Source organism: Budorcas taxicolor, chromosome 15, assembly GCF_023091745.1.
Source record: "Budorcas taxicolor isolate Tak-1 chromosome 15, Takin1.1, whole genome shotgun sequence".
Classification (NCBI taxonomy): domain Eukaryota; kingdom Metazoa; phylum Chordata; class Mammalia; order Artiodactyla; family Bovidae; genus Budorcas; species Budorcas taxicolor.
Window position 1 is genome coordinate 11,995,012 of NC_068924.1, and position 13,213 is coordinate 12,008,224.

The window sequence follows — 13,213 nt, forward strand, 5'->3', positions numbered from 1 at the left end:
GTTTTCATTCCAATCCCAAAGAAAGGCAATGCCAAAGAATGCTCAAACTCCCACACAATTGCACTCATCTCACACACTAGTAATGTAATGCTCAAAATTCTCCAAGCCAGGCTTCAGCAATACGTGAACTGTGAACTTCCAGATGTTCAAGCTGGTTTCAGAAAAGGCAGAGGAACCAGAGCTCAAATTGCCAACTTCTGCTGGATCACAGAAAAAGCAAGAGAATTCCAGAAAAAAACATTTATTTCTGCTTTATTGACTATGCCAAAGCCTTTGACTGTGTGGATCACAAGAAACTATGGTCAATTCTGGAAGACATGGGAATACCAGACCACCTGACCTGCCTCTTGAGAAATCTGTATGCAGGTCAGGAAGCAACAGTTAGAAGAGGACATGGAGCAACAGACTGGTTCCAAATAAGAAAACGAGTATGTCAAAGCTGTATATTGTCACCCTGCTTATTTAACTTAAATGCAGAGTACATCATGAGAAATGCTGGCCTGAAAGAATTACAAGCTGGAATCAAGATGGCTGGGAGAAATATCAATAATCTTAAATATGCAGATGACACCACCCTTATGGAAGAAAGTGAAGAGGAACTAAAAAGCCTCTTGATGAAAGTGAAAGAGGAGAGTGAAAAAGTTGGCTTAAAGCTCAACATTCAGAAAACCAAGATCATGGCATCTGGTCCCATCACTTCATGAGAAATAGATGGGGAAACAGTGGAAACAGTGTCAGACTTTATTTTTTTTTGGGCTCCAAAATCACTGCAGATGGTGACTGCAGCCATGAAATTAAAAGACGGTTGCTCCTTGGAAGGAAAGTTGTGACCAACTTTGATACCATATTGAAAAGCAGAGACATTACTTTGCCAACAAAGGTCCGTCTAGTCAAGGCTATGGTTTTTCCAGTATGGATGTGAGAGTTGAAAAGTGAAGAAAGCTGAACACCGAAGAATTGATGCTTTTGAACTGTGGTGTTGGAGAAGACTCTTGAGAGTCCCTTGGACTGCAAGGAGATCCAACCATTCCATTCTGAAGGAGATCAGCCCTGGGTGTTCTTTGAAAGGAATGATGCTAAAGCTGAAACTCCAGTACTTTGGCCACCTCATGTGAAGAGTTGACTCTTTGGAAAAGATTCTGATGCTGGAAGGGTTTGGGGGTAGGAGGAAAAGGGGACGACAGAGGATGAGATGGCTGGATGGCATCACCGACATGATGGACATGAATTTGAGAAAACTCCAGGAGTTGGTGACGGACAGGGAGGCCTGGCGTGCTGCTATTCTTGGGGTTGCAAAGAGTCGGACATGACTGAGCAAATGCACTGAACTGAACTGAACTCTAGATATGAGGAGATGCAAAAATCCTCGTCATGAAATCTGCTCCTAGAAACATCCAACAATCTAAAGACCTGACCCACCAGATTTCCTGGAGCACCGAGTGCCTCACTCCACCCTGAACTCCTTCAGGGGTTGTTGAAGGTTAACAGCTATAGCAGCATTGGGTTCAATCTCCATGGCAGATGGTAAATGCCTTTATAGTTCAGTCATTGGCAATGCTCTCAGTAAGTGCCAATTTGTAGTTGACAAGTACATACATGTAGCTGCAAATTAAATGTTACAAACATAAAATGTAGAGTGTGGGGAATATAGTCAGTTACTCGGTAATATTTTTGGTCAGGAACAGATTGTACATAGACTGATGGTGATAATCATTTTGTATAAACTTATTCAATTACTGTGTTTTGTATGAGGAACTAACACAGTGTTGTAGATCAATTATATTTCAAAAAGAAAGCAAGTGATCTCATAGAAAAAGAGACCATATTCTTAGTTACCAGAGATGAGGAATGGGGCAGTGGGAATTGGATGAAGACAATCAAAAGGCACTAACTTCCAGTTATAATATAAATAAGTACTAGTGGATAATGTACAGCAAGATAAATATAAATAACACTGCTGTATGTTACATTAAAAAAAAAAAATTGTTCAGGGTATATCCTAAGAATTCTTAACCTCCCCAAACGTTTTTCTATTTAACTTTTTATTTATGTGAGATGATAGATGCTTCTTAACTTATTGTTAAAATCATTTTATGGTATTGGGTTCACCAAAATTTTAGTTCACTTTTATTTTTTTCATAAGATGACTCTACCAGTAATTAGTTGTCTTTAACTTGTTTTTAAACAATTTTGTTAGATTGTATCGTGACAGCTGTATATAGATTGTATAATGTATAATTGTATATAGATCATATAATGCCAGAGATAATTAAAAAAAAAACATGAAAATTGATGAATTTTTGTGTAACCACTTTATACTGAAGATGAAAGAAAAAAGTAACATTTGCGTATTGGCATATTATTATTTATTATTTCAAGAAATGTAAAAACAAAAGTAAAATGAAAAAAAAAAAAAGATTTGTGCCGTATGGAGAAGATGCTGTGTTAAATCTCTCAAAAGTGGTTTTGAAGTTTCATGTTGGAGAATTCTTGCTGGACAATCCTCCATTGTATGGTAGACCAGTTGAAGTTTATATTGATCAAATGGAAACATTAATTGAGAACAGTCAATATTATACCACACAGGAGATAGCTGGCACACTCAATATACCCAAATTAAGCACTAAAAATAATTTTTAAGAGCTTTGATGTTTGGATTTCACATAAATGAAGTGAAAAAAAAAATCTTGACTATATTTCTACATGTGATTCTCTACTGAAATGTAACCAAAATGTTTTATTATTTTTTTTTGGGGGTGGGGGGTGCAGCTCATAGCATGCAAGATCTTAGTTCCCAGATCAGGGATCAAACCTGTGTTCCCTTGCATTGGAATTTCAGAGTCTTAACCACTGAGCGACCAGGGAAGTCCCCTGAGTATTCCGTTTTAAAACAAACTGCGACAGGTGAAGAAAAGTGGATACTGTACAGTAATGTGGAATGGAAGAGATCATGGGGCAAGAGAAAGGAACCACCATCTACCATGCCAAATGCTAATCTTTATCTAAAGAAAGTGATGCTGTGTATATGGTGGAATTGGAAGAAAGTCCTCTATTATGAAATTCTCTTGAAAAACCAAATGATTAGTTCCAAAAATTACTGCTCCCAATTAGACTAATTGAAAACAGAAGTTGGTGTAAAGCATCCAGAATTAGCAGAAAACACATAATCTTCTATGAGGACAATGCAAGACCACATGTTTCTTTGATGACTAAGCAAAAAATTTGCAACTTGACTGGGAAGTTCTGATTCAGACTTTGTGTTTGCCTGACATTGCACCTTCAGATGTTCTTTTATCTCAGTATTTACAAAATTCTGTTGTTGCAAAAAATTTTAAAACCCTGAAATACTATAAATGGGACCTGGAACAGTTTTTTGTTCAAAAGGTAAAAAATTTTGGGAAGAATTATGAAGTTTCCTGAAAAATGGCTGAAGATAGTGGGGAAAAACAATAATAACATTGTTCAATAAAGTTATTGGTAAAAAGAAAAAATATATCTTTTATTTTGACTGAAAAAAACAAAGGAAGTTTTTGCCCAGCACAAATATGTATATCAAATAATTACACTGTGTGCTTTAAATTTTTATAGTGCTGTATGTTAATTACATCTCAATAAAATTGGAAGACAAAATCAAAATTATAGAAAACATTCTCTCTTTTTTTTCTTTGTCTTGTTCATTTTCTTTTGATCTCGATTTCAGAAGACATACGTTCTCATATATCACTCCTTTTGTAATATTCATTTTATTTTGTTCACCTATATAATGCCATAGTTGAATTATACGATGATTTTCTAATGTTATAAGTGTAAAAATTCTCTGTACTTGACTGACACGGTTATTTACATGATAATTTTATTTTTACTAGAATATATGTTTCATGAAACCTGGAACAGTGTGTGTTTGTGTGTGGTGTATGTTTGTGTGTGTGTGTGTGCACATGTGCGGGTGCATGTGTGCTTTTGAAGAGCTGTCCTTGGAGTCTTTAGAGATTTATTGGCACTTCATTGGCACTCAATAAACATTTATTGACAGGATGAAAATTTCTTACTATATCCCTCCAAAATTTGAAACCTGACAATCAATTTCATACCTATAGCTCTGTGATGTATGCATTGTTTTGCTCCCAGCTTTCTTTCATGTTGATAAATATTTCAGTGTCTTTCATCAGACCTTTGCACTGCAGTAAACACAGGGGTCTTGCTTTTGAACAAAATCTATTAATTCAAAATAATCATTTAAAAGGATCTAATTATATCAACAGTAAACTGTTTCTGCGATCAAATTTAGATTCATATTCTTAATGTTGTGGCATATTTTAGTCTAGTATTACTAGTATAAAATCTATTGTGCTTTCATTAAAGTGGATAAACATTTTAAAAATTTTGCATTGTATTCTAAATTATGGTTTCTAAAATCACTACTGTTTATCTTTCCATTGTTCCTTTTAATCTAAAGGAACCATTCAACTATACAGTTGCTGGTTTTTTGTTTTTTTGTGTGTGTTTTCTTTTTTTTTAATGTAAGCTACAAATGATGTATGTTAAGTTCATCTGACTTAATACTGATATTTTCTCACTGATTTTCTTTTTGGATTATCAATCAATTGATGTAAGTGGGAAGGGGAAAGACTAGAAATCTCTTCAAGAAAATAAGAGATACATAGGGATCATTTCATACAAAGATGGGCTCGATAAAGGACAGAAATGGTATGGACCTAACAGAAGCAGAAGATATTAAGAAGAGGTGGCAAGAATACACAGAAGAACTGTACAAAAAAGATCTTCACGACCAAGATAATCATGATGGTTTGATCACTCACCTAGAGCCAGACAACCTGCAATGTGAAGTCAAGTAGGCCCTAGAAAGCATCACTACAAACAAAGCTAGTGGAGGTGATGGAATTCCAGTTGAGCTGTTTCAAATCCTGGAAGATGATGCTGTGAAAGTGCTGCACTCAATATGCCAGCAAATTTGGAAAACGCAGCAGTGGCCACAGGACTGGAAAGATCAGTTTTCATTCCAATCCCAAAGAAAGGCAATGCCAAAGAATGCTCAAACTACCACATAATTGCACTCATCTCACACGCTAGTAAAATAATGTTCAAAATTCTCCAAGCCAGGCTTCAGCAATACATGAACCGTAAACTTTCAGATGTGCAAACTGGTTTTAGAAAAGACAGAGGAACCAGAGATCAAATTGCCAAAATCCACTGGATCATGCAAAAAGCAAGAGAGTTCCAGAAAAACATCTATTTCTGCTTTATTGACTATGCCAAATCTTTTGACTGTGTGAATCACAATAAATTGTGGACAATTCTGAGAGAGATGGGAATAGCAGACAACCTGACCTGCCTCTTGAGAAACCTATATGGAGATCAGGATGCAACAGTTAGAACAGGACATGGAACAACAGACTGGTTCCAAATAGGAAAAGGAGTACGTCAAGTCTGTATATTGTCACCCTGCTTATTTAACTTATATGCAGAGTACACCATGAGAAACGCTGGGCTGGAAAAAGCACAAGCTGAAATCAGCATTGCTGGGAGAAATATCAGTAACCTCAGATATTCAGATGACACTACCTGCCAGCGTGAGGAACTCTGCCCATGGCAAAGGTCACGAGGAAGGAAGCTTGGCATAGACAAAGGCGTGATCAAGCCTCAGGAAACCTCCTGTTCCCAAGCATCTACCCCCAAAACCAGAGTACTTTATGGGGGGCTCTCCCCCATAACCATTTCTCTAGGAGAAGGAGTTAACTTGCAGCTACAAGTTAATAAAAATTCCTGGGCGTGACAAGAGTGTTTCAACTTACGAACTCTGAAGGTTCTCTGGCCTGCCTGATCAGGTTCGTCCGGCTGCATGTGATTGTTTACAGCCTCCCAACTGTGAGAGGCATGGGATGTTTTAAAACTTTCTAAATACAGACTCTTTTGAGAAGTTAGAAGATCATTAGTATAGTATTAGTGGGTTGATTAGGAATTATATTGGTGAAGGGTTTTTTCATTTGTCGTGCCAATAATTACTGTTAATTCCCTCCCCTGGGTGTGACAAGGGTGTCTCAGGCCAAACCTCTCTGCTGACAGACTAGCTTGTGTGACAACCTCTCAACCATAAACAGCACAGAGAGTTTGGAGTATTAGCATAGGACTTTATTCATTGATGAGTCAATGATTGCCGCCAGGCCTCCATATCCTTAGGCACCTAGGAATATATTAATCAATGTATTTGGAATATAGAAAAGGAAATATAGTAGTTTTTTGATGTTAGCAATACTAGACTTTTTGAGTTAATGAATTTTCTCTATTGTTATAGATCACTGTACTTTGTTATAAATCACTATAAATCACTATGCTATGTACAAATGTAACTTTATCACTATCTTAAGACAAAATAGATCTTAAGGGGAACATTGGTGAAGGGTTTACATTTGTTGAGCCAATATTTGCTGCTAAATCTCCATATCCCTGCCCTTATAACGAATATAACTAGCATATAGGAGAAATAAGTATTAACCTTTAAGATTAATCATGTTAAACCTTAGGTTAAGTAAATTCCTTTATTGATTGTAACTCACTACACCCTCACCCTATAGGAATGCAACTTTATTTGGAGGGTGGCACCTGATTTAAGAAAAAAAATCACCCTGGAAAAATAAGTTTTCTGGTTAACTGACCGGTATCAGAAAGGGCCATAAAATGTCAGCAGACCTCATGGCTAGAAGATGATGTAAAATCCCATAAGACCTTTGTATAATTTTATATGAAGCACCTAATTGTGACAAGGGTCAGGTCTGCTGACCCCCGTGTGACTCTGTATTCATCCCTATGTATAACAAAAAGGTATATAAACAAACCTGAAATATAAAGAAATCAGATCAGTTTCTGGAATGACTGATTCCCCTGTGTCGTTTCTTTCTTGCTCCCTGCTTTCCTGGCTGAATTCCCATCTGAAATGTGTACTCATCAAGCCTGCTAATTCTGCCTGGGCTTCTGAGATCAGACCGGGGAGGCCTCAGTGCCTCCTCTCCTTCGTGAGAATGGAAAGACGCCTGTGGCCTACGTAGGTGGTGATTGGTATTCCATGTAAACCAGTTATTCAGCCTCTTTTTCTCCATTAATTTTCCTACTACACTATCCGTTTCCAATCTCTTTCTATATCTGTAATTAAATAAGTTTTTTCCAGGATGCCGATTCCATCCCCACCTTCGAATTACCCTTGATCCACTGGGGCTGGACCCCGGCACCTACTCTTACGGCAGAAAGTGAAGAGGAACTAAAAAGCCTCTAGATGAAAGTGAAAGAGGAGAGTGAAAAAGTCAGCTTAATGCTCAACATTCAGAAAACGAAGATCATGGCACCTGGTCCCATCAGTTCATGGGAAATAGATGGGGAAACAATGGAAACAGTGTCAGACTTTATTTTCTGGGGCTCCAAAATTACTGCAGATGGTAATTGCAGCCATGAAATTAAAAGACGCTTACTCCTTGGAAGAAAAGTTATATTAACTTTCCTAGATAGCATATTAAAAAGCAGAGACATTACTTTGCCAAGAAAGGGCCATCTAGTCAAGGCTATGGTTTTTCTGGTAGTCATGTACAGATGTGAGAGTTGGACTGCCAAGAAAGCTGAGCACTGAAGAATTGATGCTTTTGAACTGTGGTGTTGGAGAAGACTCTTGACAGTCCCTTGGACTTCAAGGAGATCCAACCAGCCCATTCTAAAGGAGATCAGTCTTGGGTGTATTTTGGAAGGACTGATGCTAAAGCTGAAACTCCAGTACTTTGGCCACCTCATGCGAAGAGTTGACTCATTGGAAAAGACCCTGATGCTGGGAGGAATTGGGGGCAGAAGGAGAAGGGGACAACAGAGAATGAGATGGCTGGATGGCATCACTGATTTGATGGATGTAAGTTTGAGTGAAATCTGGGAGTTGGTGATTGACAGGGAGGCCTGGCGTGCTGTGATTCATGGGATCGCAACTGGTCGGACAGGACTGAGTGATTGAGCTGAATTGAACTGAACTGAATATTTATTTTATATTTAGTTGCTCCTATATTGGAGCTTTTATATTGTTTCCATACATATATTACAAAATGTCATATCCTCCTGTTAGATTAATCTCTTTCTCACTAAGCAATGTTCTTGTGGATTTTTTTTTTTTTACAGTCAGTGTTTTAAAGTGTATTTGGTCTGATATAAGTATAGCTACCTCAGCTTTATATTGGTTTCCATTTGTATAAAATATCGTTTTCCATCCTTTCATTTTCAACATGTATGTTCCTTTACATTTCAAGTTGACACTGTAATCAACATAAAATATATTGCTTTACATATGTTACTGTATATACTGTTTGTGGTAACTACAAAGCAAAATGATGTTTAGCTGAAACTGAAGCTCCAATATTTTGGCCACCTAATATGAAGAAATGACTCACTGGAAAAGACCCTGATGCTGGGAAAGATTGAAGACAGGAGAAGGAAAAAACAGAAGATGAGTTGTTTGGATGGCATCACTGACTTGAAGGACATGGGTTTGAGAAAGCTCCAGAAGTTGGTGATGGCCAGGGAAGCCTGAGGTGCTTCAGTCCACGGGGTTGCAAAGGGTCGGACACAACTGAGCAACTGATCTGAACTGAACAAAACAAAAACCTATAATAGATAAAAAAAAGGATAAAGAAATCTAAGCATATCACTAAAGATAGCCATGATACCACAAAGGGGAAGAGCAAGAGAAGAAGAAAAGTACAGAGAGGAACTACAAATTAGTCAGAAAATGATGAACCAAATGCCAATAGAAGCATTTCTTTGAGTAATTTCTTTCTTTTTTTTTTTATGTTTTTTATTTTATTTTTTTCACAATCATTCAGTTTACTTGAATAAAATTTAATGAATTTTTCTAGGAATGTTAAATCTAGTATGTTAAGAAAAGGATGTACCTCCATATAAATGTTTGTTGTTGTTTTAATATAAATTTATTTTAATTGGAGGCTAATTAGTTTACAATATTGTATTCGTTTTGCCATACATCAGCATGAATCTGCCACAGGTGTGCACGTGTTCCTCATCCTGAACCTCCCTCCCACCTCCCTCCCCATACCATCCTTCTGGGTCATCCCAGTGCACCAGCCCCCATCATCCTGTATCCTGCATCGAATCTGGACTGGTGATTCATTTCATATATAATATTATATATGTTTCAATGCCATTCTCCCAAATATTCCCACCTTCTCCCTCTCCCACAGAGTCCAAAAGACTTCTATACATCTGTGTCTCTTTTGCTGTCTCGCATACAGGGTTATCGTTACCATCTTTCTAAATTCCATATATATGTGTTAGTATACTGTATTGGTGTTTTTTTCTTTCTGACTTACTTCACTCTTTATAATAGGTTCCAGTTTCATCCACCTCATTAGAGCTGATTCATATGTATTCTTTTTTAATGGCTGAGTAATACTCCATTGTGTATATGCACCACTGCTTTCTTATCCATTCATCTGATGATGGATATCTAGATTGCTTCCATGTCCTGGCTATTATAAATAGTGCTGCAATGAACATTGGGGTACTCATGTCTCTTTCAGTTCTGGTTTCCTCGATGTTATGCCCAGCAGTGGGATCGCTATGTCATAAGGCAGTTCTATTTCCAGTTTTTTAAGGAATCGCCACACTGTTCTCAATAGTGGCTGTACAAGTTTGCATTCCCACCAGCAGTGTAAGAGGGTTCCCTTTTCTCCACTCCCATTTCAGCATTTATTGCTTGTAGACTTTTGGATCGCAGCCATTCTGACTGGAGTGAAGTAGTACCTCATTGTGGTTTTGATTTGCATTTCTCTGATAATGAGTGATGTTGAGCATCTTTTCATGTGTTTGTTAGCCATCTGTATGTATTTCTTTAAATTCAAGTGAACTAAATTCTCAAATCAGCAGACATAGAGTAGCTAAATTGATAACAATGAAAAAAAAAAAAAACAAAAACAAAAAACACCTAGATGTCCATCAGCAGATGAATGGATAAGAAAGCTGTGGTACATATACACAATGGAGTATTACTCAGCCATTAAAAGAATACATATGAATCAGCTCTAATGAGGTGGATGAAACGAGCCTACTATACAGAGTGAAGTAAGCCAGAAAGAAAAACACCAATACAGTATACTAACACATATATATGGAATTTAGAAAGATGGTAATGATAACCCTGTATGCGAGACAGCAAAAGAGACACAGATGTATAGAAGTCTTTTGGACTCTGTGGGAGAGGGAGAGGGTGGTAATATTTGGAAGACTGGCATTGAAATATGTATAATATCATATATGAAAGGAATCGCCAGTCCAGGTTTGATGCATGATACTGGATGCTTGGTGCTGGTGCACTGAGATGACCCAGAGGGATGGAACGGGGAGGAAGAAGGGGGTTCAGGATGAGGAACATGTGTATACCTATGGCAGATTCACGTTGATGTATGGTGAAACCAATACAATATTGTAAAGTAAACCATGATGATGTTATCACTAATCTAGAGCCAGACATCTTGGAAAGTGAAGTCAAGTGGACCTTAGAAAGCATCACTACAAACAAAGCTAGTGGAGGTGATGGCATTACAGTTGAGCTGTTTCAAATCCTGAAAGATGATGCTGTGAATATGCTACACTCAATATGCCAGCAAATTTGGAAAACTCAGCAGTGGCCACAGACTGGAAAAGGTCAGTTTTCATTCCAATCCCAAAGAAAGGCAATGCCAAAGAATGCTCAAACTACCACACAATTGCACTCATCTCACATGCAAGTAAAGTAATGCTCAAAATTCTCCAAGCCAGGCTTCAGCACTACGTGAACCTTGAACTCCCTGATGTTCAAGCTGGTTTCAGAAAAGGCAGAGGAACCAGAGATCAAATTGCAAACATCCGCTGGATCATGGAAAAAGCAGGAGAGTTCCAGAAAAGCATCTATTTCTGCTTTATTGAGTATGCCAAAGCTTTTGACTGTGTGGATCACAATAAACTGTGCAACATTCTGAAAGAGATGGGAATACCAGACCACCTAACCTGCTTGTTGAGAAATCTGTATGCAGGTCAGGAAGCAACAGTTAGAACTGGACATGGAACAACAGACTGGTTCCAAATAGGAAAAGGAGTGCATCAAGGCTGTATATTGTCAACCTGCTTATTTAACGTCTATGCATAGTACATCATGAGAAACATTGGACTGGAAGAAACAAAAGCTGGAGTCAAGATTGCTGGGAGAAATATCAATAACCTCTGATATGCAGATGACACCACCCTTATGGCAGAAAGTGAAGAGGAGCTAAAAAGCCTCTTGATGAAAGTGAAAGAAGAGAGTGAAAAAGTTGGCTTAAAGCTCAACATTCAGAAAACCAAGATCATTGCATCTGGTCCCATCACTTCATGGGAAATAGATGGGGAAACAGTAGAAACAGTGTCAGACTTTATTCTTTTGGGCTCCAAAATCACTGCAGATGGTGACTGCAGCCATGAAATTAAAGGACGCTTACTCCTTGGAAGAAAAGTTATGACCAACCTAGATAGCATATTCAAAAGCAGAGACATTACTTTGCTGACTAAGGTCCATCTAGTCAAGGCTATGGTTTTTCCTGTGGTCATGTATGGATGTGAGAGTTGGACTGTGAAGAAGGCTGAGTGCTGAATAATTGATGCTTTTGAACTGTGGTGTTGGAGAAGACTCTTGAGAGTCCCTTGGACTACAAGGAGATCCAACCAGTCCATTCTGAAGGAGATCATCCCTGGGACTTCTTTGGAAGGAATGATGCTAAAGCTGAAAGTCCACACTTTGGCCACTCATGCAAAGAGTTGACTCATTGGAAAAGACTCTGATTCTGGGAGGGATTGGGGGCAGGAGGAGAAGGGGACGACCGAGGATGAGATGGCTGGATGGCATCACTGACTCGATGGACGTGAGTCTGAGTGAACTCCGAGAAATGGTGATGAACAGGGAGGCCTGGCGTGCTGCAATTCATGGGGTCGCAAAGATTCCGACACGACTGAGTGACTGAACTTAACTGAACTGAAAATAAATATATTTATAATAAAAAAACAAGAACAATGGCAAAAATAAGAAGATATACATGCTGCCTACAGAAGACAGTGAATTATTTGAGTAGTGGAATGGGAGCCAAACAGAGCCAATAATACTTACTTCTTAAAATCTTTTGAAACTAGTGTTTTTGTTTTGTTTGGCTTTTATTTCATAATCATAAACTTAAGTCTGTAATACAGCTAAACTTCGAGAAAGATAAGGAAAATATGGAACTCAAAGAACTGCAATGAGAACAAAGATTATAGGATATTTTGAGCATATGGAATTGAAGGGGTGTTCTCATGAGCTATAAAAGAGATGTTTTGATGGTTAAGACAAAGCAGAAGTCAAATTTATTAGATTTGTCCACAGTCAGCAATGGTGATCTTCTTTTACCATTGTTTTGCCATCCTGGACTCAAAGCACACCACAGCTTCCACAATATTCATGCTTTCTTTCACTTTGCCAAAGACTACAAGCTTGCCATTCAACCAGTCAGTCTTGATAATGCACATAAAAAACTGGAAACTGTTTGTCTAGGGGCCAATGTTTGCCATGGACAAGGTACTCGGACCCATATGTTACAGGATGAATTTTTCATCAATTTTCTCCCCATAGATGAACTTACCACTAGTGCCATTATGGCATGTAAAGGCTCTGCTCTGGCATATAAATATAAAAATTATTCTGTGAAGGCAGGATCTTTTATAATTAAATCCTCTCGCCACAGTGCTCAGAATATGAAGGTTTTCTGCTGTCTTTGAAAGTTTGAAAGAGATGCAGCAGAAGGACTGGCTGTCAATGGCAATATCAAAGAACTTATGGGGACTGACCATGGTTGGCTGTGGGCTGGCAGTGTCTGCAAGGCCTGGAAAAGTGAAGGTGCTAGTGTCTCAGTTGTGTCCAACTCTTTGAGACCCAGTGGACTGTCCGTGGAATTCTCCAGGTGAGAATACTAGAGTAGGTAGCCATGCCCTTCTCCAGGGGATCTTCCTAACACAGGGATCAAGCCTGAGTCTCCCACATTACAGGCAGATTCTTTGCCATCTAATTCTTTACCACCACCAAATCCCCATGCAAGGCCTGTAGGCCATGTTAGAGAGACAATTCCTTCTCACTTTTGCTGCCAATAGAGTGGTCCAACACGGGGGGAAACAT

General features: G+C 38.3%; 1 pseudogene; it reads right to left on the minus strand.

Moving 5' to 3' along the window:
- Positions 1 to 12,315: 12,315 nt before the first annotated feature.
- LOC128060615 (peptidyl-prolyl cis-trans isomerase A-like) lies at positions 12,316 to 12,891 on the minus strand (annotated as a pseudogene).
- Between the last annotated feature and the right edge of the window lie 322 nt (positions 12,892 to 13,213).